Below are 27,382 nucleotides of genomic sequence, written 5' to 3'. Positions count from 1 at the left end.
AATATTTCTCCAAAAATAGTTTATTATTTTCTAAACACATTTTTGAGGTAAAGAAAAGGTAAAGTAGGTCGAATTTCATCAGAAATTGATTGTTTTATTTTGTTAATTAAGCCTTAGAATCACTAATTTACGAAGTTCGGGGAAGGTTTTAGTAGTGAATTTTTAAAATTTCTAGTGCAAGAGGGGATTTAAGGGATAAAATAATGGTTTTTTATTAAATCTTAATTACCTTCTTTTTGTTAATTTCCTAATTTATTCATGAGATTGGTAGCTTTAGGTGAATTATGAAAAAAAAGCCCTGAATGGGAAGAGAATGATCATGAACTTGGACTTAAAGGCTATGTGTGAGTTTTGAATCCCGACATGTTAGGTCATTCTTGATATATGCATTTCTATGTATGATTTAGACCATGAGCAAGCGGCAATTGCATGAAAGGGAAAAGCTTTGACTTAGAGGGTTATGCAAGCTTGATTCGAGGTAGGTGATGGTATTGTAGTTAGTACAACTTATATTATAGGTGCATATTAACTACTTTGTAGTGTAGCTGGTTAATGCATGTTATTTGTTATGGTTAATGAAATGCTTACTTACTTAATAGATTGACCGAGCTCACTTCAAATTATGATATGTTTTAATATTTTGAACATTCTCATGGGTTATTAGTGAGACAAGGTTGGCAGATACTTGAGTCTGGGATTTAGTACACCAACAACTACAGGGGTGGTTGAAATTCCCTTAGTATGTATATACGATGGTCAGGAGAGTTTTTTGGTTCCATGAGTCAATCGAAAAATGATGTTTCTATGCTTAATAAGTTGTCTTGATTGGTTTGACTTAGCTTGACTATGCTTGACTTGGTGATAACATGTCGATTATTGGTTGAACTTAACTGTTGTTGTTTTTTATATGCTAAATGTATATGTTTTGATCATGGATTGATTGGTTGTACTATATTTTGGTTATGTATTTATATTTTCATCTTGGGTTGTCCAAATGACCCTACTAGTACACTGTTGTTCTTTTGTACTGATATTGCATCTGAATTTACTTTTGTAAGTGCAATAGATACTTTAGCGGTTCCTGCAACACCTCACCTTTAATTCCATCAGCTGAGTTCCAAATAATAAGGTGAGAAGCATGTTCTGGGCTACCATGGAGTCTCGCTCTATTGACATAGTTCTTTGTTCTGTATTATGGTCTATTACTAGTTTTGGGGTTGCATTCTCTTTTTTCGTTACACTCTTAGAACTTATGATACAATGACTTTCGTTTCCTAGGGATATTTTCTCGATTAAGTACAATAGTTCCATTACAAGTTGTAGTTACGATTATTCATTTATACATTGAGGCTTATTTACTGGGATAGTTTCATATTTGATTCTAAGGTTTGATTATTGCTTTTGGTCATTGATCTTCCATCGGATTAGTAGTGTATGTGCCACTCAAGATGGGGCTGGATCCTGACACAAGCAAGAAACACAATCGATTCTACAGATTAAAATCAAAGGAAATCAATGGAATACATAGGATAAAAACAACAAATAACTTAAGAATAGAATAATAATTTCATACCTAAGTCTCCTACAGACGTGCATGGTGAACAAATAAAAGACTTACAAGTAATCAGCAAAGTAGTAAGAACACCTACTAGAATCAACCAACAAATACTAATGCACAAGTTAGGAAGATAAAGGAATGGAGGAAAGAGGATAATAATAATACTATAAGGTATAAAGCACTAGTAATAGTAGATATCCCTTTAGTCGTTAAAGAAACACTTGGTGTGAATCTCCGAATAAAGTGCTCCATAATATCCTAACCTTTATTGTTTTAGGAGGATGTGGATGTTTGCGGTTTGATGAAAACAAAAGAAAAAAAGAACATCACCAACCAGAATGAAGATCAAATATATAAAGATGTTGATTTGTCCCAAGAGCTATTAAAAAATTTATGCTTTCAAGAAAGGGGAAAAAGAAAGGAATTGGAGAGGTTACTTAACCTGTTAGAACTCAACCAAAGAGAAAAGAATGGTCTCGACTAGTAAAGGAATGATGAAAGCAGTTATGTAAATATTAGATCAATTAAGTCACAAAAGGCTTTTCAGACAGCACATATGTTGCACAAATACCATAAATTTGCCTTTATAGCATTACTTAAACATTTTCAACATATTCAACACATAAACAGAGACAGGAGAAGACTATAGATATTTAATGTTTCACAATTGTAATAGAAAAATTTGGTTGTTTGTGAACCAAGGTTTTACTACTACTTTGATTAGTTATACTAAGCAACAACTATCCCTGACTTTGTGTAACTAAACACTTGGTTTTTCATTCGTAGTGGCTATTGTTGATTCCAAGTGTGATAAAAATATGATGATGGACTTATGGGACAACATCCATTCTTTAACTAATAGAATTAGTAGGCCCTGGATCTTAGGAGGAGATTCCAATACTGTTTTGAATGACGTAGAAAAGATAGGAAGGATTCCCGTATTTGCTGCATATATTAAATATTTCAAAAATTATGTTAAAGCCTATGATGTTTTGTAAAGTCAACATAAGGGTGTCCCATTTACTTGATGGAATAGTAGAGCAGACGATGACTGCATCTTTGAAAGGCTTGATAGAAATTTTTCTAATTTAGAGTTTTAGGGATTGTATTCTCATTTAGAATTGGAACATATTCCTTGAGATTGCTCATATCATGCCTCTTGTTCCTTACCTGTGAGAACAGAAATATCAGGTTCCAAAGGCGTTTCAAGTAGTTAAAGTTTTGGACAGAACATGAAGATTTCTAAGAAGTGGTTAGTAGAAGTCGGGACACAAGCTTTACAGACCCTTTTCTATTATAAAAGGAAAATCAAGAAGGTGAAAAAGGCTCCCAATCGATGAAGTAGGCAAACATATGGGGATATCTTTCAGCTACTCATCTGGGAGGAGATATCTAAATTGAAAGAGAAACTATTTGGAGATTTTCCCTCTCAGGAGAATACAACAGTCATGCAAAAAGCTAAAAGTGAAGTTGTAATAACCCATAGTATTCTTAACTCAGTTCATCTTCTAGTTGCATGCATAAAAGGCTTAAGGCCTAAAAATTTCATTAAGTGTTGGGGACTTTTTTATGGCCTATAATCTTTGAATATTTTTAATTTGGTCTTCCTGGACTCGATATGTTGGTTTTTAAGTTAATTCAAGTTTAGGAATGTAAGGATCATAGCTCGGAGAAGTTTTAGATTTTTCGGATGAAGTTTGGGTCATGTTTGGATCATAAAACTAGAGGGTCATTGTGATAAGCCTATATCGCGGTGTTATTACTATTTTTATGCTGACTGCATCGCGGTGAGAGAAATGAAAAACCGCGATAGAACCACATTGCAGTAAGCTTGTTGCATCTATTTTTGAATTTAAATGCCTGAGGTACAATTAGGTCTTTTTCCCTCAACCCAATCATTCATAACATGACTTAGGCATCTGTTAGGGCATAATTTTCCCTTCTTCTGCAATTTTCCTCCTAAGAAAGCCATTCCTTTTCCCAAGAATACAAATTTAATTCCTTTCTCCCCAAGAAATCAAGAATTCAAGCTCCTAAGGGTAAGAACATTCAAGAAAGCATCAAGATTGGTATTTCTCTTTCAAGTTAAAGGTTTAAGGTATGTGAGATGTTCATTCATGAGTTTCTTTCAACCATGGAGCCCAAAAACCCACTTTTTGATTAAATATTAAATATTTCTATCATTATTGTATTTTGTATTGCTTAAGATGGGTTTAATTCATATTTCCATGGTAATTTAAATACAATTCAGTCCATGTATGATCCCATGCATGATTTTGAATTCCTCATGCTATGAATTTGAGTTTCTTGTGCTTTATTCAAGTGAATTTTATGATGAATCCTAAATTTATGATTCTTAGGAAGTATTCCCATGTTAAATTCATAGTCCCCACATATTTGATAAAATGTCTATGCGTATAGGCATTGAACCATGATCTTTTACTACTGTTTCAAGCTTGTTATTTCTTTCAATGATTATTTAGTACTGATGGGTTATGAACATATGATACCTACGTGTTTTAAATGATTTTTAGATTTTCAAGTATGATTCAATTAAATCATGATTATTCCTATTTATTCAGTTATTATTATCATAATAAGCATTATCGGTTATGAAATAATATTCAGTTAAACTCAGTCCAGTATCATTCAGTTGGGAGAAGGATTTAGCACCGAGCGAACCCACGGATGGGGGCTTACCTACCAGTAGAGGGTGTGACCCTTAGTAGAAATCCCCAAGTTCTAGAACTACGTAACCAGCGTAGGTTAGAGATGTCTACATGCCAATTAAGGGTTGAAAAATTATTTACCTGCTAGTTGAGGGTGATACATATATCATTAGAGGACCTGCCAGTTGAGGGTGACTCATTAGTCCTTTGGGACACCAGTTTAGTGGATCCACACAGCCAGTGTTAGTACCCGTGGCACAGTACTAACACCCTTCCAACTGTAGTTATAGGTAGACCTCGATTAGCTCAGATTAGGGAATGTCGGATACATGATACCGCCCATAATCTTAGTACAGTATTTAGTGTATATTCAGTTTAAGTTTGCTTGACTAAAGCATACAAATTTACAGTTATTTATTTATAGGGATTTCAATCTTTTAGATTTTAGTTTTTTTAGAAAAATGTATATTCTTGGACTTACATTCTCAGATATCACAGTTTTAATGCATTCATGCTTAGTTATTTGATGTTGTTCAGTTAGTCCTTATCTCATGTGCAAAGTACCATTTGTATTTCAACCAAACCTCATATTATATACCAGTATATTCAAAGTACTGACCACATACTCTTCTTTGTGTTATGATGTCTTATATCATAGGTTCAGATGCTCAGTTTCCTGAACGCACTTTGATAGTTCAGCATACCCAGCAATAGTAGTGGTGAGTCCTCATCCATCGAGGGCAGGATGGATTATTTTAGTTATTTTAGTAGTTTCATATTTTCAGTTAATTGGAGTTAGTTGGGGGCTTATCTCATCAACTTCTCAGTCAGTCAGTTAGAGGATTTTTAGACCATAAGACAAATAGACAGTCAGTTAGACACTTATTTAATATAAAAACTATTTTAAATTAGCAGTTAGATTTTAGTACTTCATCAGATATTTTAGACTTGTGGTTGAACCACATTTTCTGTATTCAAATTAGTATTACATTCAGCAAACTATTTTCCGCACACGTGTAGTATAGGTACTTTGTTCAGTGCTCACTGTAGGTACCAACTCATGGATTAGCTTGTCGTCACTTATGACCTTAAGCACTGTTGTTGCAACTAGGGGGTAGCCTTGGGTCATGAAAAAACTTTGTATCAGAGCCTAAGTCTTTATAGTGTCCTAGGGTATTTGAAAGCCGCGTTGAGTAGAGTCTTATGCATGGGTGTAAAGCGCGCCAAACTTATAGAAAAGAGGAAACAAAATATTTTAGGAAAAGTTTCCCTTCTTTCAGTTTTCTTGTCGTGCAGAGAAGCATGAGATCTATTTGAAATCTATTTATAACTCTTACTTTATTCCATTTAAAAACCATGCCTTCCAGAAGAAATAACGAAATAAGGGATAGGGACCAGCCTACACCTCCGCTTGTTCAGGAATGACCCCTAAATAAGCATGTCTCTCACATCGAGTTCAAAGTCGCTTTGACTACCATAACTCATTCAGTATCGGCTTAGAACAACCAGCGAACTATTTCCCTAGCCAACCCAGTGGCAAATATAGCTATACTAGGATTTGGGATTTCACTCGAATGGATCCCCCTTCATTTTCAGGATCCAAGTCTGAAAAGGATTCACAGGAAATTCTTGATATGGTTCCGAAGGTGATTGATATCATAGGTGTCACCTCAAGTAAAAGTGTAGAGTTGGCTACATATCAGTTGTAGGATGTAGCTCACACCTGGTTTAAGCAGTGCAAGAAGAATTATGATGTTGATGTGGGGCCTATTAAGTGGGAGAAATTTTCCACTGCTTTTCTAGATAAATTTTGAGGGAGGATAAGATTCAGGAATTCATTAATTTAAAGCAAGCAGCATAAGTGTGAAGGATTACTCGCATAAGTTTACATAGTTGGCGAGGTATGCTCCCAATAAGGTTGCAGAAAATAGGTTAAGAATGAGTAAGTTCGTGTCTAGTGTAGATGGTAGTATAGTTAATGAGTGTAGGACCACAATGTTGATTAAGGAGATGGACTTATCTATACTTATGGTTCATGCTCAGCATATTGAGAAAGAAAAGCATAAGGAGAAAGAGGGAGAGAATAAGAGGGCCAAAATAGGTAGTCGTAACTTTTCTTAACCAAGGTCAGAAGGGGGTAACCATTTTCAGTACCATCAGAAGTTCTCAGCCCATCTCTTTCATTAGCTAGTGAGCCAGTGCCTAAGTTTAAACAATATAGTTGGGATAGGGTGCCAGGCTCTAAGTCCTTAGGTAGTGTGAACAGTGGTTGTACTAACCCATTCTACGAGAAATGTAGCAGGCACCAGGGTATGTGTAGAGCTGGTAGTGATGTGTGTTTTGGATGTGGCAAGCCAGGACATAGAGTCAGAGATTCCCCAAAGGTTGGTCAGCAGATCAATTTAACCATCCTCCAGTTATAGCCGATCGCCCGACTCAGTAGGGTGCCACTTCCAACGCAACTAGTGGGCAGTGTTAGAATAGGTTGTACGCTCTCTAGGCCCGGCATGATTAGGAAAGTTCTCCTGATATAGTTACTGGTATGTTACAGGTCTTTCATCTCTATTTTTATGCTTTACTATACCCCGGAGCTTTACTCTCCTTTGTAACCCCCTATATAGAAGTTTATTTTGGTGTAAGTCCCGAATCTTTAGTAAAACCTTTCTTAGTGTCTACACCAGTGGGTAAACTATTACAGCCAGACGGGTATACAAAAATTACCCGGTCATAATATATCAGATAACTTGATCTTGTAGAGTTAGAGATGACTAATTTTGATGTCATTCTTGGCATGGATTGGCTCTACTCATGCTATGCCTCCATAGACTGTTGAAGTAGAGTCATTCAGTTTTAGTTTCCCAATGAGCTAATTATTGAATAAAGCGGCAGTACCTCTGTTCTTAGGGGTCAGATCATTTCTTATCTTAAGGTAAGAAAAATGATATCTAAAGGGTGTGTTTACCATCTTGTTCGAGTCAAGAACTCTAGTTTTGAGACTCAAAGTATTGAATCAATTTCATTAGTAAGGGAATTTCCAGATGTTTTCCCTAAGGACCTTCCCAGAGTTCCTCCAGAAAAGAAAATTGACTTCAGAATAGATCGCTTTCCAGATACCCATCCTATCTCTATTCCACCCTACAGAATGGCTCCAGGTGAGCTTTGGGAATTGAAAGAATAGTTAAAATATCTCTTAGATAAGGGATTCAATAGGCCTAATGTTTCCCCACGGGGCTCTTCAATCTTGTTTGTGCATAAGAAAGATGGTTGTCTCAGAATATGCATTGATTACTATTAATTGAACAAAGTCACAATGAAGAATAAGTACCCACTCCCTAGGATTGATGACTTGTTTTACTAACTTTAGGGTGCCAGTTATTTCCCTAATATAGACCTCAAATTCGACTATCATCACCTTAGAGTCAAGGAATATGACATTTTAAAAATTCCTTTCAGAACTTGGTATGGCCACTTCAAATTCCTAGATATGTCTTTTGGAATTATGAATGCCCTTGTAGATTTTGTTGACTTGATAAACAGAGTGTTCAAGAAGTACTTAGTCATATTCGTTATAGTCTTCATTGATGATATTATTGTCTATTCTCGTAGTGTAAATAATCATGCAGATCATCTCAGAATTGTATTGTAGACCCTTAGAGCCCATCAGTTGTTTGTCAAGTACAGCAAGTATGAGTTTTGGCTAAGATCAGTAGCTTTCCTTAGCCATATTGTCTCTGGTGCTGGCATTTGAGTTGACCTTCAAAAGACCAAAGCAGTGACAAACTGGCCCTGACGCATCTCTCTATTAGATATCAGGAGTTTTTTTGGGTTTGGCTGGCTATTACAGATGGTTTGCTGAAGATCTCTCTTATATTGCATCCCCCATGTCTTGATTGACTCAAAAAAAAGTCAAATTTCAGTGGCCAGATTCATGTGAGAAGAGTTTTTAGGAGTTGAAGACTCGACTTACTTTAAAACCAGTATTAACTTTGCCAAATAGTTCAGATGGGTTTGTTACTGTGATTCTTCTAAAGTTGGTCTTAGTGGTGTATTGATATAGAGAGGTAAGGTCATAGACTATGCCTCTAGATAGCTTAAACCCCATGAAAAGTATTATCCTACATATTATCTTGAGTTGGTAACTGTTGTTTTTTCCTTGAAAATTTGGAGGCACTATCTTTATGGGTTTCATATTGATGTGTTCACGAATTACAAAAGTTTATAGTATGTGTTCTCACAGAATGATTTGAATCTTCGACAGGAAGGTGCCTAGAGTTGTTAAAAGATTATGATATAAATTTTTTATATCATCCAGCCAAGGCCAATATAGTGGCAGATGCCCTTAGTAGATTGTCTATGAGTAGTGTTGCTCATGTTGAGAATGATAAGAAGAAGTTAGTCAGGGAGGTTCATCTGCTTTCTAGATTAGGTGTTCAGTTGATTGATTCAGCTAAAGGCAGTATATGAGTTCAGAATGGTTTCAAATCTTCTTTGGTTGCTGAAGTAAAGAAAAAGCAAGACAGGGATCCTAGTTTGATTAGGTTGAAGAAAATAGTTAGAGATCAGAAAGAATAGGTTTTCTCCCAAGGGAGATATAGTGTGCTTCATTTTAAGGGCAGGTTATGTGTTCCATGTGTTAATAGTTTAAGGCAACAGATTTTGGCGGAAGCGCATGGTGTGTGATATTTCATTGATCCAGGAAACACCAAGATGTATTGACACTTGCTAGAAATCTATTAGTGGAATGGTATGAAGAAGGATATTGTAGAGTTTGTGGCTAAGTGTTCAAACTGTCAGTAGGTTAAAGTTGAGCACCAGAGGCCTAGTGGTGAATTTCAGGAGTTCAATATCCAAACTTAGAAGTGGGAATTAGTGAACATAGATTTTGTGATGGGTATGCCTCCTACTCGTTGTCAGTATGATTCAATATGGGTCATTATGGATAGAATGACTAAATTAGATTATTTCTTGCTGGTTCTTACTTTATATTCAGCTAAGGATTATGCCAGGGTTTATATTAGAGAGTTGTTTAAGTTGTATGGAGTTCCATTATCTATCATATCAGATAGAGGTACTTCATTTACCTCTCACTTTTGGAAGGCTTTTCAGAAGGGTCTTGGTACCCAAGTTTATCTCAGTACAACTTTTAATCCTCAGAAAAATGGTTAGGCATAAAGGACCATTCAGATCATTGAGGACATGTTAAGAGCATGTGTTATTGATTTTAAAGTAAGTTGGGATGACCACTTACCTTTGATTGAGTTTGCCTACAATAACAGTATCTCTCCAGTATCCAGGTGGCTCTATTTGAGGCTCTCTATGAGGGGAGATGTAGGTCTCCTGTTGGTTGGTTTGAAGTAGGTGAGGCTTCTTTGATAGGGCCAGATTTAGTTTTTGAGTCGATGGACAAAGTTCAGTTGATTCGAGAGAAAATGAATACAGCCCAAAGTCGCCAAAAATTTTATTCAGATGTGAGGAAGAGAGAGCTTAAGTTTGATGTTAGTGACTTAGTCTATTTGAAAATCTTGCCCTTGAATGGAGTAAAGAGATTTGGAAAGAAGGAGAAGCTCAGTCCCCACTATGTTGGTCCTTATAGAATTTTGAACAGTTTTAGAAAGGTAGCTTATGAGCTAGAGTTGCCTGCAAATTTGGCACCTTTGTATTCGGTGTTTCATGTTTTTTTGTTAAAGAAATATATTGGCGATTTTGAATGAGTTCCAATTGAGATGCTAGACCGTTATATTCACAGACTAAGGAAAAAAAAGTTTCTTGGTTAACGTTCTATGGAGGAATCAGTCTATTGAGAGAGCTACTTAGGAAGCAAAAGCAAATATGCATACAAAGTACCCTCATCTTTTCTCCGTAAACTCAGACTCAGGTTGAGGTAACAGTTTTCCTTAGATTTACTCTTTCCCATTCTCAGTCCCAGCTATATAATCATTCTTATGTCACTGAATGCATTCACAAAATCAGTTCAGTTTACGTATTATATTTCAGACTCAGCTATGTATTCATACTCCCAGACATGCATGTTAAGTATGTGATCTTAGTTGCCTTAGTACAGTACTCTTAGTCTAACCATTCTCATTCGAGGATGAATGTTCCAAAGGGGGAGATATTGTAATACCCCATACTAGTCTTAGCTCAGTTCATCTTTCACTTGCATGCATAATGGGCTTAAGGACTAAAATTTTTACTAAGTGTTGGAGACTTAGTTATTTTTATGGCCTCTAATCTTTAAGGACTTTTAATTTAGTCTTCCCGACCCCAAGATGTTGGTTTTTGAGTTAATTCAAGTTAAGGGTTGTAAGAAGCATATCTCGGAGAAGTGTTAGATCGTTCAAATGAGGTTTTGGTCATATTGGGATCATAAAACTATAGGGTTATTGCAATAAGACCATGTCGTGGTATTATTCCCAATTTCATGCAGACCGCATTGCGATAAGGTAAATGAACAACCACTATAGAACCACATTACAGTAAGCCTATTGCGTCCAGCTTTAAATTTAAATGGCTGGGGGGCAATTGGGTCGTTTCCCCCTCAACCTAATCTTTCATAACATGACTTGGGCATCATCTAGGGAATAATTTTGTCCTTCTTCTCCAATTTTCCTCCCAAGAAAGCCATTCATTTTCCCCAAGTTTACAAATTTATTTCCTTTCTCGCCAAGAAATCAAGAATTCAAGTTCCTAAGTGTAAGAACATTCAAGAAAGCCTCAATATTTGTATTTCTCTTTAAATTTAAAGGTTTAATGTATGTGGGATGTTCATTCATGAGTTTCTTTCACCCATGGAGCCCAAAACCCCTCTTTTAGATTAAAGACTAAATTTTTCTATCATTATTGTATTTTGTATTGCTTAAGATAGGTTTAATTCATGTTTCCATGGTAATTTAAATACAATTCAGTCCATATATGATCCCATGCAAGATTTTGAATTTATCATGCTATGAATTTGAGTTTCCTATGCTTTATTCAAGTGAATTTTGTGATGAATCCTAAATTTATGATTCTTAGCAAGCATTACCATATTAAATTCATGATCCACACATGTTTGATAAAATGTCTATGCTTATGGGTCTTGAACTATGATCCTTTACTACTTTTTTAAGCTTGTTATTACTTTCAGTGATTATTTAGTGCTGGTGAGTTATGAACACACGATACCTAGGTATTTAAAATTATTTTTAGTTTTTCAAGTATGATTCAGTTAAGCCATGATTATTCCTATGTATTCAGTTATTATGATCATAATGAGCACTATCAATTATGAAATAATTTTCAGTTAAACTCAGTCCAGTTTTAGTTCTAGTGTCATTAAGTTGGGAGTAGGATTTAGCACTGAGCAAACCCAGGGATGTGGGCTCACCTACTCGTAGAAGGTGTGACTCTTAGAAGCAATCACCGCATTCCAAAATTACGTAGCCAGCGTAGCTTAGAGATGTCTACCTTCCAGTTAAGGGTTGACAAAGTGTTTACCTTCCAGTTGAAGGTGACACAGTTGACAATGTGTTTACCTACTATTTAAGTATGACATATATCTCCTTAGAGCTCCTGCCAGTTGAGGGTGACATATTAGTCCTTGGGACACCAGTTTAGAGGATCCATACATCTAGTGTTATTACTCGTGGAATGGTACTAATGCCCATATAAATGGGTTATAGGTTGAACCTAGATTAGCTCAAATTGGGGCATGTCGGTTACATAATACCTCCCGCAGTCTCAGTACGGCATTTAGTGTATAGTCAGTTCAGGTTTGCTTGACCAAGGCATACAGATTTACAGTTATTCACTTATACAGATTTCAGTCTTTCAGATTTTAGATTATTTTAGAAATATGTATATGCTTGTATTTTTATTCTCAGATATCACAGTTTTCATGCATTCATGCTCAGTTATTCCATATTATTTAGTTAATCCTTAAATCATGTGCATAATACCCCTTGTATTTTAGCCAGATCTTATCTCACATACCAGTACATTGAAAGTACTGACCGCACACTCTTCTTTCCGCTATGATGTCTTATATCATAGGTTTGAATGCTTAGTTTCCTGACCATTCTTAGACAGTTCAGCGTACCCAGCGGCATAAGTAGTGAGTCCGATAGGGAAGGATTGATTATTTTAGTAGTTCCGTATTTTTAGTCAGTCAGAATTAGTTGGGGGCTTATCTCATAAACTCCTCAGTCAGTAAGTTAGAGGCTTTTCATACAATCAAACAAGCAGACAGTCAGTTAGACACTTATTCAGTCTAGCAATCATTTTAAATTGATAGTTAGATTTTAGTACTTCATCAGATGTTTCAGACTTGTGGTTGAACCATATTTTAAGTATTCAGATTAGTATTACAATCAACAGACTATTTTTCATACACGTGTACTATTGTTACTTTGTTCAGTGCTCACAGTAGGTACCAGCTCATGGATTAGCTTGTGGTTACTTATTATCGTAAGCACCATTGTCGGGACTAGGGGATAGCCTCAGGTCGTGACATGAGTATACCAGATATTTGAACCTTGAAGAAAGCTACTAACAATAGAAAGTTGAATATTATTGGTTTGAAAGTGGAGACAGAAACGCTAGATTTTTCCACATTGTAATGAAAGAAATGAGAAAAAGGATAAATGTGGCAAGAATTTATAATAAGTAGGGTTGCTGGTTAGAAGAAGAATGCTAAATTACTATTGAAGCAATTGAATACTATTTGAAATAGTTCATTCAAGAGAGAGATGCCTCTGATTTTTCACTGTTTCAACACATTGTAGTGTTGGTTACAGAGGAGGACAATACAATTTCAGGGACAGTTCTAGATGATTCATAAATAAGAAAGGTTGTGTTCATCATAAATGGCGACAATGCTTATGAGCTATATGGCTTATTAGGAAGGTTTTTTATCTCTTGTTGGGATACAGTAGATATTTATATGGTCGAAATGGTGAAATATTTCTTTGGAAGAAATACACTCCCAAAATCTATTACTTACAGTAACCATGTTCTCATTCAAAAAAAAGACAATGTTCAGTCTTTTTCAGACCTAAGGCCTATGTTCAGTCTTTTTTAGACCTGAGGCCTATTAGCTTGAGTAATATTGTTAATAAGATTTTATCAAGAATTGTGCATTTTGGACTAGAGAATATTCTCCCAAAATTGATTTCTCCTAACCAATATGGCTTTGTTAAATTGAGAAGTATCATTAAGAATGTGCTATTAACAGAGGAGTTGGTTGTTGATATAAAGAAGAGAGGAAAAAATTCTAATGTATTCTTAAAGTTGGATATAGCTAAAGCCTACGACAAAGTGGCTTGGTTCTTTCTAATGAAAGTCCTAAGAAAGATGAGTTTCTTGAATGGGGTAGTATATGTAAATTGGAGACTTATTACTGATAATTACTACTCTATTATGTTAGATGGAAAATTTGTTGGCTTCTTTCATTCCACTAGGGGTTTAAACAAGGGGATTCCCTTTCCTCTGCTATATTTGTCCTATCTGCTTAAGTTCTGACTAGAACTCTTAGTCATCATTTTGAAGATGATGCCTTTGTAGGTTATGGTATGCGTATTGCCCTAAAACTATCTCTTGGATGTCACACAGTGCTTAGAACCACAAGTGACCCCTAGCTAACCCATGATACTGCATAATTAGTGAGTAGCAAATAAAATGAAAGAAAACTAAAACTGAATACTTCAACTCTAACAGACTGCAAATGAAGTCTTTATTTATACTGACTACAGATAGCCGGTACATGATCCAGTTATCCCTAATCAATACAAATGAATAAAATAAAAACTAAATCTATAAACTAACTTGAGTCCTTGAATAAAGTGAGCTTATCACCAGTTGGCTGGAAGTTGTGAAATATCTGATCATGATGTTGTGGGCTACAACTGATACCTACATTATGAAACAATGTAGCCACTTCAACATATATGTGGTCTGTACTTCTGGAATGTGAGTATGTGGAGGTAAATACAATGAGTAAAAACTTATATATATCATAAGCTTAAATCCATGCATGTTATATGTTAATAGACTCACTTTGATCATGAATAAAGCTAAAAGCTAAAATAACATACGCATAAATCATAAAACATCTGATTAAAGCTAGTGAGTCATTACACTTAGTTTCTAAAATATTTACTTCTATGGGAAATTCTCTTAATCGACATAAACCATGCGAGCAATACGGATTCTGATATAAAAACCCTCATCAAAAGGGCACAATATACCTTGTCAGGGTATAAAGGCTAATTGGGGTGGTCACCTTAACATGTCTGTTCAGACAAGCTAAATAATATATGAAATGTCAGTATAACTAGATGCCCATTTGAAAAATCTAAATAATTTCCTTTGGTGCCACGTAGTTTATGGAAATAGGGTACACTAAACCTTTGATTCTTAGTGCTAGGTACTACTTCCAAAATCATACTATTGCTTGTAATATATATGAAGTTCACCTTAATATAAGCATATGAGCAGATATGTCTGAAAAGTACAATATGCTTCTATTTCCATCTCAAATCTTAATTTCTTATGTGAATTTCATATATTGTTCGTGGTCATAAAATCAACCTAAAGTAAAAATCACACCATAATAGCATGCAGTATGAAAAGTAAGTCTAAGCTTCTTGAAAACTGAATGCATTATGCTAAAATCACTTTCTGTTTCCAAGCTTATGATACTTTCATCATGAAACTTAAACTACCTTTATGAGAACTACTATTTGTAAAACATGAATAAACTATAAATTTTCATGCAAAATATACTTAAACTCTCAAAGGAGCATAATAACTTCAAAATTGCATAATGTGGGTATGAACCCTAATTGAAATTACTTAAATTCAATTGTAAAATCAAAGCTTTTGTCAACAAGGATGAAAGATTATCCTTTTTCAAAACCCATATACTGGACTTAGTGAATTGGTTGAAGAAACCTTGAATTGGAAAACTTAAAGTTTGAATTTTGGAGAAAAAAAATTATTTTTGGTGTTCTTGAGAGTTTGGGTGGAAAGGGAACGTGTATTTGGGTTATGGAGTGAAGAAAAACATTTTGGTTTGAATTATAGAATAATTGAGGATGTAAAAACCCATTTGCCCTAAAAACTAAAAGAAAATGAGATTTTAGCGGCTTTGTGACCAAGAGATGGCACTCCCTTATCATGGATCACACAGGGCATGCCACGCTCTTATCACAGAGCACATAGGGTGTGCCACTCTATTATCGTGGACCCTCACTAGTTTGCTCAAAAATATACTCATAAATTTTTAGTCAGACATCGGATTAAGTCAAAATTGGATGTGTTGTAAAGAAGACTCAAGTACCTTTCATTTAGTGGGTATTGAGCTCCATAACTCAATATATTATAGAAGTTATACAAGTAAAAAATTGACCCATGTAGGATCGAATACTAAATCTAAATCGATATCAAATGCCTTCAACTCAACTTTGCTCTAAGAATTTTCTATGAACATTCTTCACATCAAAAGCACTTTACACGCTAGGTTAATGATCGTGATATTTTTTCTTGATTAAAATAATTATTTTGGACCTATAAACATATGATGAACAGTTAGAAGCTTAGCTAGAAATTTGTGAGGTATAATAATATTTCCCCCATGGGACCATTCTTCTTGGAATGAAGACTGATATAACTATGAAAAGAAGGTAGTTTCTATAATGAAAATAAATTTCTAAGATTCATCATGTTTTGTAATTGGAATAAACTTTTGACATAGTACTGACTTAGCTGATACATACAGAACATGAACATATACATAAAAATAGTAAGGAACAAGTTAGATATGAAATTATATGAGCGCAATGCTAGGAGGGAAATCTCTTTCTCCTTCTGAATCATTTTTAGGAGTGAAAAAATGAAGGTACGTTGCCATTATGTCTATAAAGGATATAGATGTGATGAAAAGATAAAACCCCTAAAATAAATATAATTTCTAAGACGACATTATCATTCATATAGAACTACGAAGTGATAGCTAATGAGATAAAATTTCCAAGAGTTACTAAGAAGGGATATACGAGTCTCCTCATAATCTCCTTATCTTAACTTCTAATAATAACAGAGGTAAAGAATTTTGGGTATGATATGAGTATGGATTTCGAGTAAAGAATAATATAGACATATAGAGCAGAATCAAGAATAATATTACTAAACCTTAGACGATGCAACTGATAACTTTCAGTTATAACAACACTTCTCCAATAATCTTCTCAACTATTCTTTTCATCATAAATACTAAACTTTATTTGGTACAACTTATAATCTTTCCATAGGTATAGGAAACTACTCCTACCAAAACTTGAGTTGAACAACCTTTCTCATCATGGTCAAGCCTAACTCAAAGTCACAAGGTACTACACATAACATAATAATATTAGTCTAAACTACGTTATTCAATATCCTATGTCTTTTCAAATCTCTCATCTCAATAATAACTATCCTTACTATATCAATAACTAACTCTAAGCTTTAATTAGGAATTCACTAACACATAATGCATTCATCCACTTATATACCAACTTGTCATTCAAACTTATTGCTAGAACCACATATGAACCTCTAGGAAACCAACCCATCTAGGTATTATTCCATATTCTTTAATACCTCTATAAAAAACAATTTCATGAATTATCCCTAAAAACGCATGCCAAAAATTCTCAACTAACTATAACATTGTGGCACGCAGACACACACACAAGTGTACGTGGTCCACCAAGTAGTAAAATGGACTTATAAAATATAAGTATTGATCCCACTGGAACTTTTGTTAAGCAACTATACAATTCTAGTTCAACTATGAAGATTAAAAAAGTGTTAAAGTAGCCAAATGAGTTTGAGAGTTATAAACTGAAAGTAAAGTAAACAATACGGTAAATTAAAGGTTCTTGAACATAATGGTGATAAACTCTGGGTTAAGGCACTACGAAAACTCATACTAAGCAATAAAACTTTGTTTTTTAGGTTAATTATCTTGGTTGTTAGTCTACAGAGTTGATATTATGACTATGTCCCTCTGAACCTCTATTCAACTATCTAACTTAAACCCATAACTACATTAATGAGCAGAGATACGAGAACTAAGTTTAATGCATTCATATTTCATCTCCTAATTGAACTAAATAGGACACGTAGGTATATTTCTATCCTAAATTCAAATCATAACATTATTCCATTGATATATTATGATCCTATTCTATCCATCCCATATTATATCTCGCCATTCCTCCTTTCGAGCTCATGATAGAATTAAGCATGTATTCTAAGGGTAGTGAATCCTTAAAATAATTAAAATCAAGGATAAATAACCAAAAAAGAATGATATATAACCAAAACCAATTCAATTCATAACAAGAGCAATCATGTTCTTGGCCTTAACCCTGAAAAAGGGTGTTTAGCCACTCATGGACACGCACGTAATCACAATAGATGAATCCATGTTATAATACAAGAATAAATAGAGTAAAGGAATAAAAACCCTAATTTATCCTCCTCAATCGTGTCTTAATTCCCCAAAGTCGTCCAAGGTATTTTCCAAAACAAGGGAAGTGTCCTATTTATACTAGGCCAAAGTTGGCCAATTTGGATTTGCCTCTATGCCACACCTCTATCGCAGTGGCTAGAAAGCATGGAAATTTTATATTTATAATAGATACTTAAATTGATATTCCATAATTTAATAAATGGTGTGCCACTCCCTTATCATTGTGGTTAGGGTTCGGGGCATGCCAATGAGTCCAAATTTTCTAGATTTTGTAACATTGTGCTCCATAGTTTGCCCTTTAAGTCCAAGCTTTGTCGTGACCTTTCCCCTTGAATTTAAGATTGTATAGCATCCATATATCATTTCAACAACTAACCAATCATCCTAGAATATCAAGCACCATAAAACTATAAAACTAGTCTAAATAAGTGTAGATAACAACACTTAGGTGCATAAATCCACCTAAGATTAGACATATACAAAAGCTTTGCCTTTATCTTCCTTCACACATATAGTCTTAGATAAAACAAGCATAAAACAATTTCCCCTAATAAGAATCATCTACTCTCTCCAGTGTAAACCATTTTTCATCCATATTCATTACCATTATGTTAATATAAGGAGGGTCACTGAAGTAATAGAACATAAGGACCTAATGCATAAAAGAATGCTATATATAAATTGATGCTTGATGCAGCCTAAAGAATAGATCATCATAGTTATGGATTTATTAAAAAGGTCTAAAGTGAGGATATACATGACATAATATGAATTTCACTGGTCACTAAGGGTGTACCATGAGTTCTGGTAACTGAGCATGCTATGAAATATGAGTTCATACTTATCATAAGTTACGTTACATAAGACAAAAACTCATAGATTCATGGGGGTGACTAGGATCATGGAGTGAGGCAAATAATTTTTTTACTTGGAGCTAAGAATGAACATAAATATACATAAAGTGTATAAGCATTAGTCACGAGCGTGGCTCTGTTACGCAACGCATGGATATGGTACCATGGTGATTGAAACCTAAGGAATATGCTAGAGTGAGAATGAATTACTTATCTCATCATAACTATTATTGACATGCATCACAATCTAATGTATAAAACTTGATTTGGCTCTTTACTTTATCAACTCCGTCTTAGATTAATGCTAACATTCTAAGCCTATGGACTGATAAGTCAATAATTTGACAACTTAGTAGCATTTTTAAACCTAAATCATCATGCTTTTTCAATGATTTCTTGTTACTTTCTTACTTAATGCTCATTTGTGTAGGTAAAAGTTTAAATGAGAACATGAGTAAGGAACCTTGATAAAAATAAGCTAAGGAGAAGAAATATGAGCAAAAAGAACAAAAGTAAAAATTGCAGGCCCAGGAGTCAACCCTCATTTTTCATGATAGTGGACTGAGGTTTGTGATCGTGGTCAGTAGATAAGTCAACTGAAGGGATATCACGATATGACTACCGCAATCGCAGTCAAGAGATGGCGATCATGGTAGAGCGAAAAAGTTTCAAGGGCATTTTTGTAATTTTTGGCAAATGTGGAATTGGGGTTTAAATAGGGATTTTAAGATCATTATTCATCCATCTTTATCTTACATATTATCCTATCCTTAGTTTAGGGTTTATGTAATTTCTTGGGGCTTGAAGCTAAAATTTGCATTAATTTGAGACAAGAATTAATTAAAGGAACTCCAAAGTGTAGATTTGGCATCACCCAATTGGATTCTAAAGTGTGGGACCTCTCTTTATTTTATTATGGATAACTTTGATGGAAATATTGGTTAATTTGTGTTTATCATCATTATGATTTGCTAGATCTACCTCTTGGGATTATTGTAGAATAGGATTCAGTTGTGTGTGGGTTGTTATATATTTGTGTGTTTTTATTTTGTTGATTATGGATTCTATTATTTCTTGATTATATTAGTTCAGATTTAAGGGTGAAAGTCTCTAATGCCCAAATGTGTTTGATGGATGAAAATCCCAAGCTCTTGAAAGCTTAAACCATCCTTGAAAGAGGGGTTTTGGGTGAACTTTAGGAACCCACCTAATCCTTGAACAAGGATGTGGAAACCAAAGAAATAGTAGATAATTTATGGGTATGTCTTGCCAATTTTTCACTATCTTATACCTAAGGGTGATTAGAAGGTTAACTATACCATGGGTGTTATCCTAGAAATAGGGATACCCAATGGAGGTTTTGGGTGGCTTTAATTGTTACACTTATTAGGTACTTGAAAGAGGTCAATGAGTGACATTTTTGAGGTTTTGTTGAAGAACTAGCTTCAAGGACTTTAAACCTAGCCTACCATATCATCAATAATTAGAGTTCGCATTGAATTATCATGTTCCCTTGCATAAATTTCCCCTAGGAAAGAATAGTCCCAAGATCTATTTCAATTGATTATACTCTAATTATTCTTGGTCTTAAATTAGTCCCTTAGGTGCCCAAGAATTGCCTTAACATTAAACAAGATTGAAAACCCCCCAAACTATTTTGTACTATAGGTTTGAACTAGCAAGATACTTTTATTTAAAATTTACTCAATCGCCACTCACATTGTTCCTCGTGGATTCGACCCCGACTCTTAGTTGAGTAAATATATTGACAATCACCGCCTTACACGTAGATTAATGTGTAAGTGGAGCATTATAAAAAATGGCATCGTTGCCAGGGAAAAATTAGGCTAATGATTTGGTTTGGAATTTTAGCTTACTTGCTTTGGTTCAAACTTGTAAATATTTATTTGTTATTTTTTTTTGTTTCTTGTGTTAGGTAAATTTGTAGTTTTGTTTATTTGTTACTATAGCATCTTTGAATGAAAATGAGTTTGGTGGTTGGAAATCTTATCTTGATAATCCATGTCCATATTGTGGTGGTCCTCACTTTTCGCAAATTATATATATGCTCCTCGAAAAAAAGATGTGTGCACCATCTCAATCCTCTTGGGAGTATATTGTTCCTTATGTGGCGGTCAAGATGGACATTGGAGTGATTGTCCAAATGTCCCTTCACCTCGTTATACTGATCCAAATGCTAGTTCTTCTTATGAGCTTAATAGGTCTTATGGTGAGAAAAAGGAAGAACAATGTGCCACATAAAATAGCGTTGAAGCAATGCTTCAACTTATCTTGGATCAGGTAGAAACAATAGGGGATAACATACAACTCATGCATCAAGACATAAGGCATACAAATAGAAAATCAAAAGGATAGAAGAAGTAGGCATAGAGGCTTATCTTTCAAATACCATGGGTAGGCCCACTCTTCCTCATGAGCTCAATGTTAAAGAATCCTCGATGATTTCCCAACCAATCAAACCAATCATGAAAGATGATGTGAAGATTGAGGCAATGGTACTAGAGTCAAAAGAAAAAGCCAAGTAAATCTTTTGTGAAGGCTCTAGTCCATTTCGGGGCGAGAATGTCAAAATGGATGCAACTCTGAAATTAGGAAGAAGACCTCACTCAAACTAATTTTCAACATTATGCTTGGTGTATGTGATGAAAGTGAAACCATCCAAGCAAATGATGAATTTTGGAAATGGGGAGAAAAATCCCTACATTTTAAAGTTTGTCATTCCAAAAGAGAGAAATGAATCCCCTCACTTGAAGGACAATAAATGCTAATTTTAGTGTGTAACAAGTGAATTTTTTATGCTCTCACCAATAGCCAATGAGCCTATTAGAAAGTTTGATATGAAGTTGGGTAAAAGGTTTAAATTTTCAAAGTGGAGAGATAGAAAATATTTCATTTTGTCCCCACCTAGGCCAAAGTAGCTCGAACATTATTGATATCAAGTTGGGCCACTGCTTTATGTCATCCAAATAGAGACATAAATTTGATAGGCAAAAGATGTCGTGCTGCGACTTTAACTAAGGTGCTTCTTGGGAGGCAACCCAAAGAACTTTTCTTTATGATTTCTAACTTTTTAATTCATTTTTTAGCTTTTTTTTGGGTGTTTGTATGTGATAGCACAAGTTAGAATGGGTACCTCAAGAATGAAACCCCAGATAAGTATATTGGACTTTCTTTTCATCACTTTTCTCCCTTTAGTAAGATTACAAGGTATAATCTTTAAAATACGAACAATAACCACATTCCATGGTTTGTTTTGATTTGAATTTAATTTATTTAATCTTTATTTGGTAGAATGTGATATTTGGGATGAAGATTTTTTAATGTGTGCCTTGTCTCAAATGCTAAATTGCAAAATTCTTATTTTAATACACTAGTACACACCACGTATTTGATGAAACACCCACTTGGGGTTCGTATGCTTAATTGAGTGGTGGGTGATTTAATTAGGTAAGTATGATCATAAGTGGTGTGTTTAGTGATGAATTGGTGTACTGGGCTTGTTCATATGTGTTGTTATTTTATCTATTCAATCTCTTACTTTTCATGCACACTACATGTTTGTTAAAATGTCAATAAGAGAGAAATACCTTATATTCTTGTAAAGGTTAATGTTAAATTTCTTAGCGCATTGTGTGATCTTTTTTGAAGTATATCTTTGAGTCCAATTGGTCTTAAAAATGGGATAGCCAGTGGTGTTTGGTTGAAGTTTTTGTGAATGTAGAGTCTATTGTGTGATCGATTAGTTTCCGGGTGAAGTCTAAGTAACTCGAGAGACATGAATGCTTGCCTTGCCCTATGATATATTGGGTTACACCATTATTAAAGGTATAGAGTTGTATGTGTTTCTATTGGTGCCATGAGTGTTTCATGATCTAAATGGGTGATATGTTAATTTGTGAGGAAAGAATCCCATGAAGTGTAATGATAATGTTGCCTTGCATTCACCCAAGTTTTTCTTTAATTGTTTTGGAAGAAGCAAAAGTTCAAAATACTTTCAAAATGTCATGGGGAAGAAATAAAATGGTTTTGAGAAAAAACAAATATATATATATATATATATATATATAGTTTTCTTTTTGAAAAAAAAAAAGATCAAGGATGTTTTTGAGCTTTCTTTTGAGTGAAACCATTAAATTCAATTTTTGGCTCTCTCTTTACAAGGATGAGTTCTTGACTCGTAGTAACTTAAAAAGCTTAAAATTTGCCTAAATTGGTTGGGAGACTAACTTTTTTCTCTATAAGTATGATGCCATGTATGGTGAGATTTTTGAATAATTTTTGTACATATGTGTAGTCTAGAAATTGCCCCAAGTGTGTTCAAGGTGAAATCCTAGACAAACTTGGTTCGGAAGATTACTCGAGGCCACTTTTGACCAGTTACATAGCAAAATTTTCCACCTTAACATAGTTCCCTAGTTAACCCCTTTGAGCCTTTTGACTTATTTCTCTTTCTTTTTGTAATGATAACCTTGCTAAAACACATAAGCCTTTTTTAAATCTCTCTTTTGTCACTTAACCTCCTTTGATGCATTGCATGATTTGAAGAAGAGAAATATAGGAAAAAGCCTAAGTTTAGGGTATTTGTGTAGTTAGGAGAATAATGTAAGGGTGGTTCACACTCCAAGTTTGGGGGAATGAATGTGATATGTCGAGATAAGCTAATAAAGGTGTATTTTATGTGGTCAAATCATGTGCTTAAGAGACAAAAGGCATATTTGATGGTAAAGTCGTATAGCCTAACCCATAGAACTTAAAGAGAAATAAGACATATGGGGGGGGGGATAAGAAGAGCTTGAAGTTAGAAAGTTTCTTGAAGAAGTCAATGAAATAAAGAAAGAAAATTGTGGCTTTGAATTATTTGGTAAATGGTAATAAAAGGGTAGGGAAATATGGGCACTGATTTAAAGGAGAATAAGGTGGGCAGTTTGAAAATTTTGGAAAAAAAAGGTTGAGTAATTGCATTAAAGGGGGTATTTTAGTCACTTGATCCATAGATATTCCTTCACCCACCTTAAGCCTTCATCTTGACCTGCAAGACCTTGGCGATTCCAAACTAGGTAAGTCTACATTAGTGGCAAAAAACACAAAGGGCAAGCCTATGGATCTACTCATTGTACTTGAATTTCCTTGTGAGAGTGAGTGTGAATTCTTTCATTATTTGAGCTTCTTTAAAAATTTAAATATCTTCTGTGTGTATGGAGCTAACTCTTGCTTATGAGTGGTATAGATACTTTGGAGCAGAGGGTGAAGTCTTATTCTCGATTTGCGTAAATGGGTGAAGTAAGTGCATTATGAATATTGAGAAATTTTTTGAAGATTGTGTGTTTCCTCTTAAGATGCTTTGTTTTGGAAGATTCATTTGATACAAACTTGCATCTTTACTTCATAATATGTGCTAATTAGAAAATTTTGGTTTACTTTTTGTCATGACATGTTTGGAAAGTCTTTGTAGAGATTTGTTAGCTTATTAGCTTAGTATAGCTTTTCCTTGGATGAGATTGAGTTAAAAATACCCCATCCTGTTGAATTGTTCTTGGTTGCTTTAGGACAAGCAATAGTTTAAGTTTGGGGGTATTTATAAGTCGTGAATTTGACAACTTACTAGCATTTTTAAGCCTAAATTATCATGCTTTTTCAATGATTTATTGTTACTTTCTTACTTAGTGCTCATTTGTGTAGGTAAAAGTTGAAATGAAAAGATGAGTAAGGAAACTTGATAAAAATGAGCTAAGGAAAAAGTGAAAGAGAAGAAATGCGAGCAAAAAGAACAAAAGATGAAATTCCAGGCCCAGGAGTCGGCCCTCCGTTACTGCAATCGCGGACTGAGGGTTGCAATCATTGTCTGTCGATAAGTCAACTGATGGGTGATCGCAATATGACTACCGCGATTGCAGTAGCACAATCGCAATCAAGAGATGGCGATTGCGATTGAGCAGAAAACTCTAAGGGCATTTTTGTAATTTTTGACAAGTGTGGAATTAGGGCTTAAATAGGGTTTTTAGCTCATTATTTGTCCAGCTTTATCTTACATACTATCATATCCTTAGTTTAGGGTTTTTGTAATTTCGCTAGGCTTGGAGCTAAAATTTGCACTAATTTGAGACAAGAATTAATTAGAGGAACTCCAAAGTGTAGATTTAGCATCACCTATTGAAGATTCATTGTATTCGAAAGCGTGGTTTGACCTCTCTTTATTTTCTTATGGATAACTTTGATGGAAATATTGGTTTATTTGTGTTTATCATCATTATTATTTTCTAGATCTACCTCTTGGGATTATGCTAGAATAGGATGCAATTGTATGTGGGTTGTTATATATTTGTATGTGGGTTGTTATATATTTGTGTGCTTTTAGTTTGTTGATGATGGATTCTATTATTGCTTGATTAGATTAGTTCAGATTTATGGGTGAAAGTCCCTAATGCCCAAATGGGTTTGAATTTCAAGCTCTTGAAAGCTCAAACCATCCTTGAAAGAGGGGTTTTGGGTAAACTTTAGGAACCCACCTCTTCCTTGAAAGAGGGATGTGGGAACCAAAGTAATAGTGGACAATTTATGGGTATGTCTTGCTAATTTTTCACTATCTTAGACATAAGGGTGATTAGGAGGTTGAATATACCGTGGGTGTTATCCTAGAAATAGGTTTACCCAATTGAGGTGTTGGCTGACTTTAATTATTACACTCGTTAGGTACTCGAAAGGGTGAATGAGTGACATTTTTTAGGTTTTGTTGAAGAACTAGCTTCAAGGACTTTAAACCTACCCTACCACATCATCACCAATTAGAGTTTGCATTGAATTATCATGTTCCCATGCATAACTTGCCCTTAGGAGAGCATAGTCCTAAAATCCATTTCAATTGTTTATAATCTAATTATTCTTGGTCTTGAATTAGTCCCTTAGAAGCCCAAGATTTTCCTTCACATTAGACAAGATTGAAAACCCCCCAAACCATTTTGTACCATAAGTTTGAACTAGCAAGCTACTTTTATTTTGAATTTACTCAATCGCCACTCACATTGTTCCTCGTGGATTCGATCCTGACTCTTAGTTGGGTAAATATATTGACAACGACTGTCTTGCACTTAAATTGACGTGTAAGTTGAGCGTTATCATGGACCTATTCCATATCCTCAAGGCTGATCCATAATTTCTTTACCCTAAAGGAATGCTCAACTCACCCGGATAAACTATATTAAAAAATATACTAAATTCATTCTTAGACGCTCCTTTCATATATACCACTCTTAACTTCATCTAGATACAACAATCATTGTCAGATACTTACACTCTTCTCAGCAGCATACCTGCCTAATTATATGCACAATCTTCCTTCTTATTCTTAGTTTACTATTATTACAACTCTAAGTTCCTATATTTCCTACACCATGAGAATTATTCTTACACCCAAATACCTTAAATCACCAACCTATAACTCCTAACTTAGCTATTAAGAACATCTTATACTATATAACAAGCCTTCTTCACACGTAGCAACTCAAGGGTAGTGTCTAAATGCACACGACACTTAATAACCTTAGAAAATAATTCACCCACATATTACCCTGGGTACACCTATGCATCATACCTATACCTTCATACTTAATTGCAAACCAATGAACTTAAATTCTTCCATACATTATTCTAAGCCTACTATCTCACCTTCCATATAAACTAGTATCACTATTCAGAGCAATCATTACTTCCAAGGATTTCGTCTTGATTATCATATATTGTTCAAACCTAGTGTCTAGTACTAGACATGATTAACAACATCACTTCACATACTATTCTTTCTTGAAAACTATTTATCTAAAAAAGACATTAACAAAACACTAGTCCACTAGAACCTCATAATAACAATAATTAATCTTATGCTCTATCTTATTATAATCCATTAACATATCCTCCTTTCACACATCACTACTACTTCGTTATCCATACGTTAAATGATATGCATAGCTCTATGGAAGTCTGGTTTATCATTTCTTAACAACCTAATACTTTTAATGATGAACTATACTTTTCTGACACAAAGAAACGGCATTAATAACTCTTTTCCTATTTTAAGCCTACTCTAAGTTACCTTAACTAACTCCTTCTCTACCTTCCACCATGAAATATACACCACACTCACTACCCTTTAGTTAATATCAAAAGACATAACACCTTAATCCTAACCTAATAGAATACACAAATCCACCTATACACTTTTAACCGATTATTATCCCTACCTTTCGTGTCACTAGACTTCTAGATACATACTCCCAATTCTAAGGACATTCTACCACTTATGGATCATAACACGCTTAGTTATAATCTTTCTTAGTAAAAAATCCATTCAATAGTCTAGGTACATACTCTCTTATCTCATGAGTGTTATCTGTAATTAAGGATTAAAAATAAATCTAAATACATGTCATATTATGTCTTAATCATACAACTTGTATGGATAAAAGAATAAACTTTCGAATTAAAGGACTTACAACACACTAACAAGCTCCTTTTAAGCCCTTTGTACAATTTTTGAAGTGTCTGATAGTTAATATGAGAGTGTCATATCGAGAGGAATTGAAATTTATGACTTACATTATATTGAAGATAGCCATAGTTGGAGAATTTTAGAGTAAAACACAAATCAATGTAAGTTTCTAAGAGAAAAATTTTACTACCTGATCTAGAATATGAAAGAAGGAAAACATTTCTTAAATGACTAATAGCCTCTCGAAGAAAAGTACTGACATCTTCATTCCATTCTACAAGACTCTACTAGACACAGCTTCAC

Source organism: Capsicum annuum, chromosome 4, assembly GCF_002878395.1.
Source record: "Capsicum annuum cultivar UCD-10X-F1 chromosome 4, UCD10Xv1.1, whole genome shotgun sequence".
Classification (NCBI taxonomy): Eukaryota; Viridiplantae; Streptophyta; class Magnoliopsida; order Solanales; family Solanaceae; genus Capsicum; species Capsicum annuum.
Note: the sequence above shows the minus strand (reverse complement) of the source record.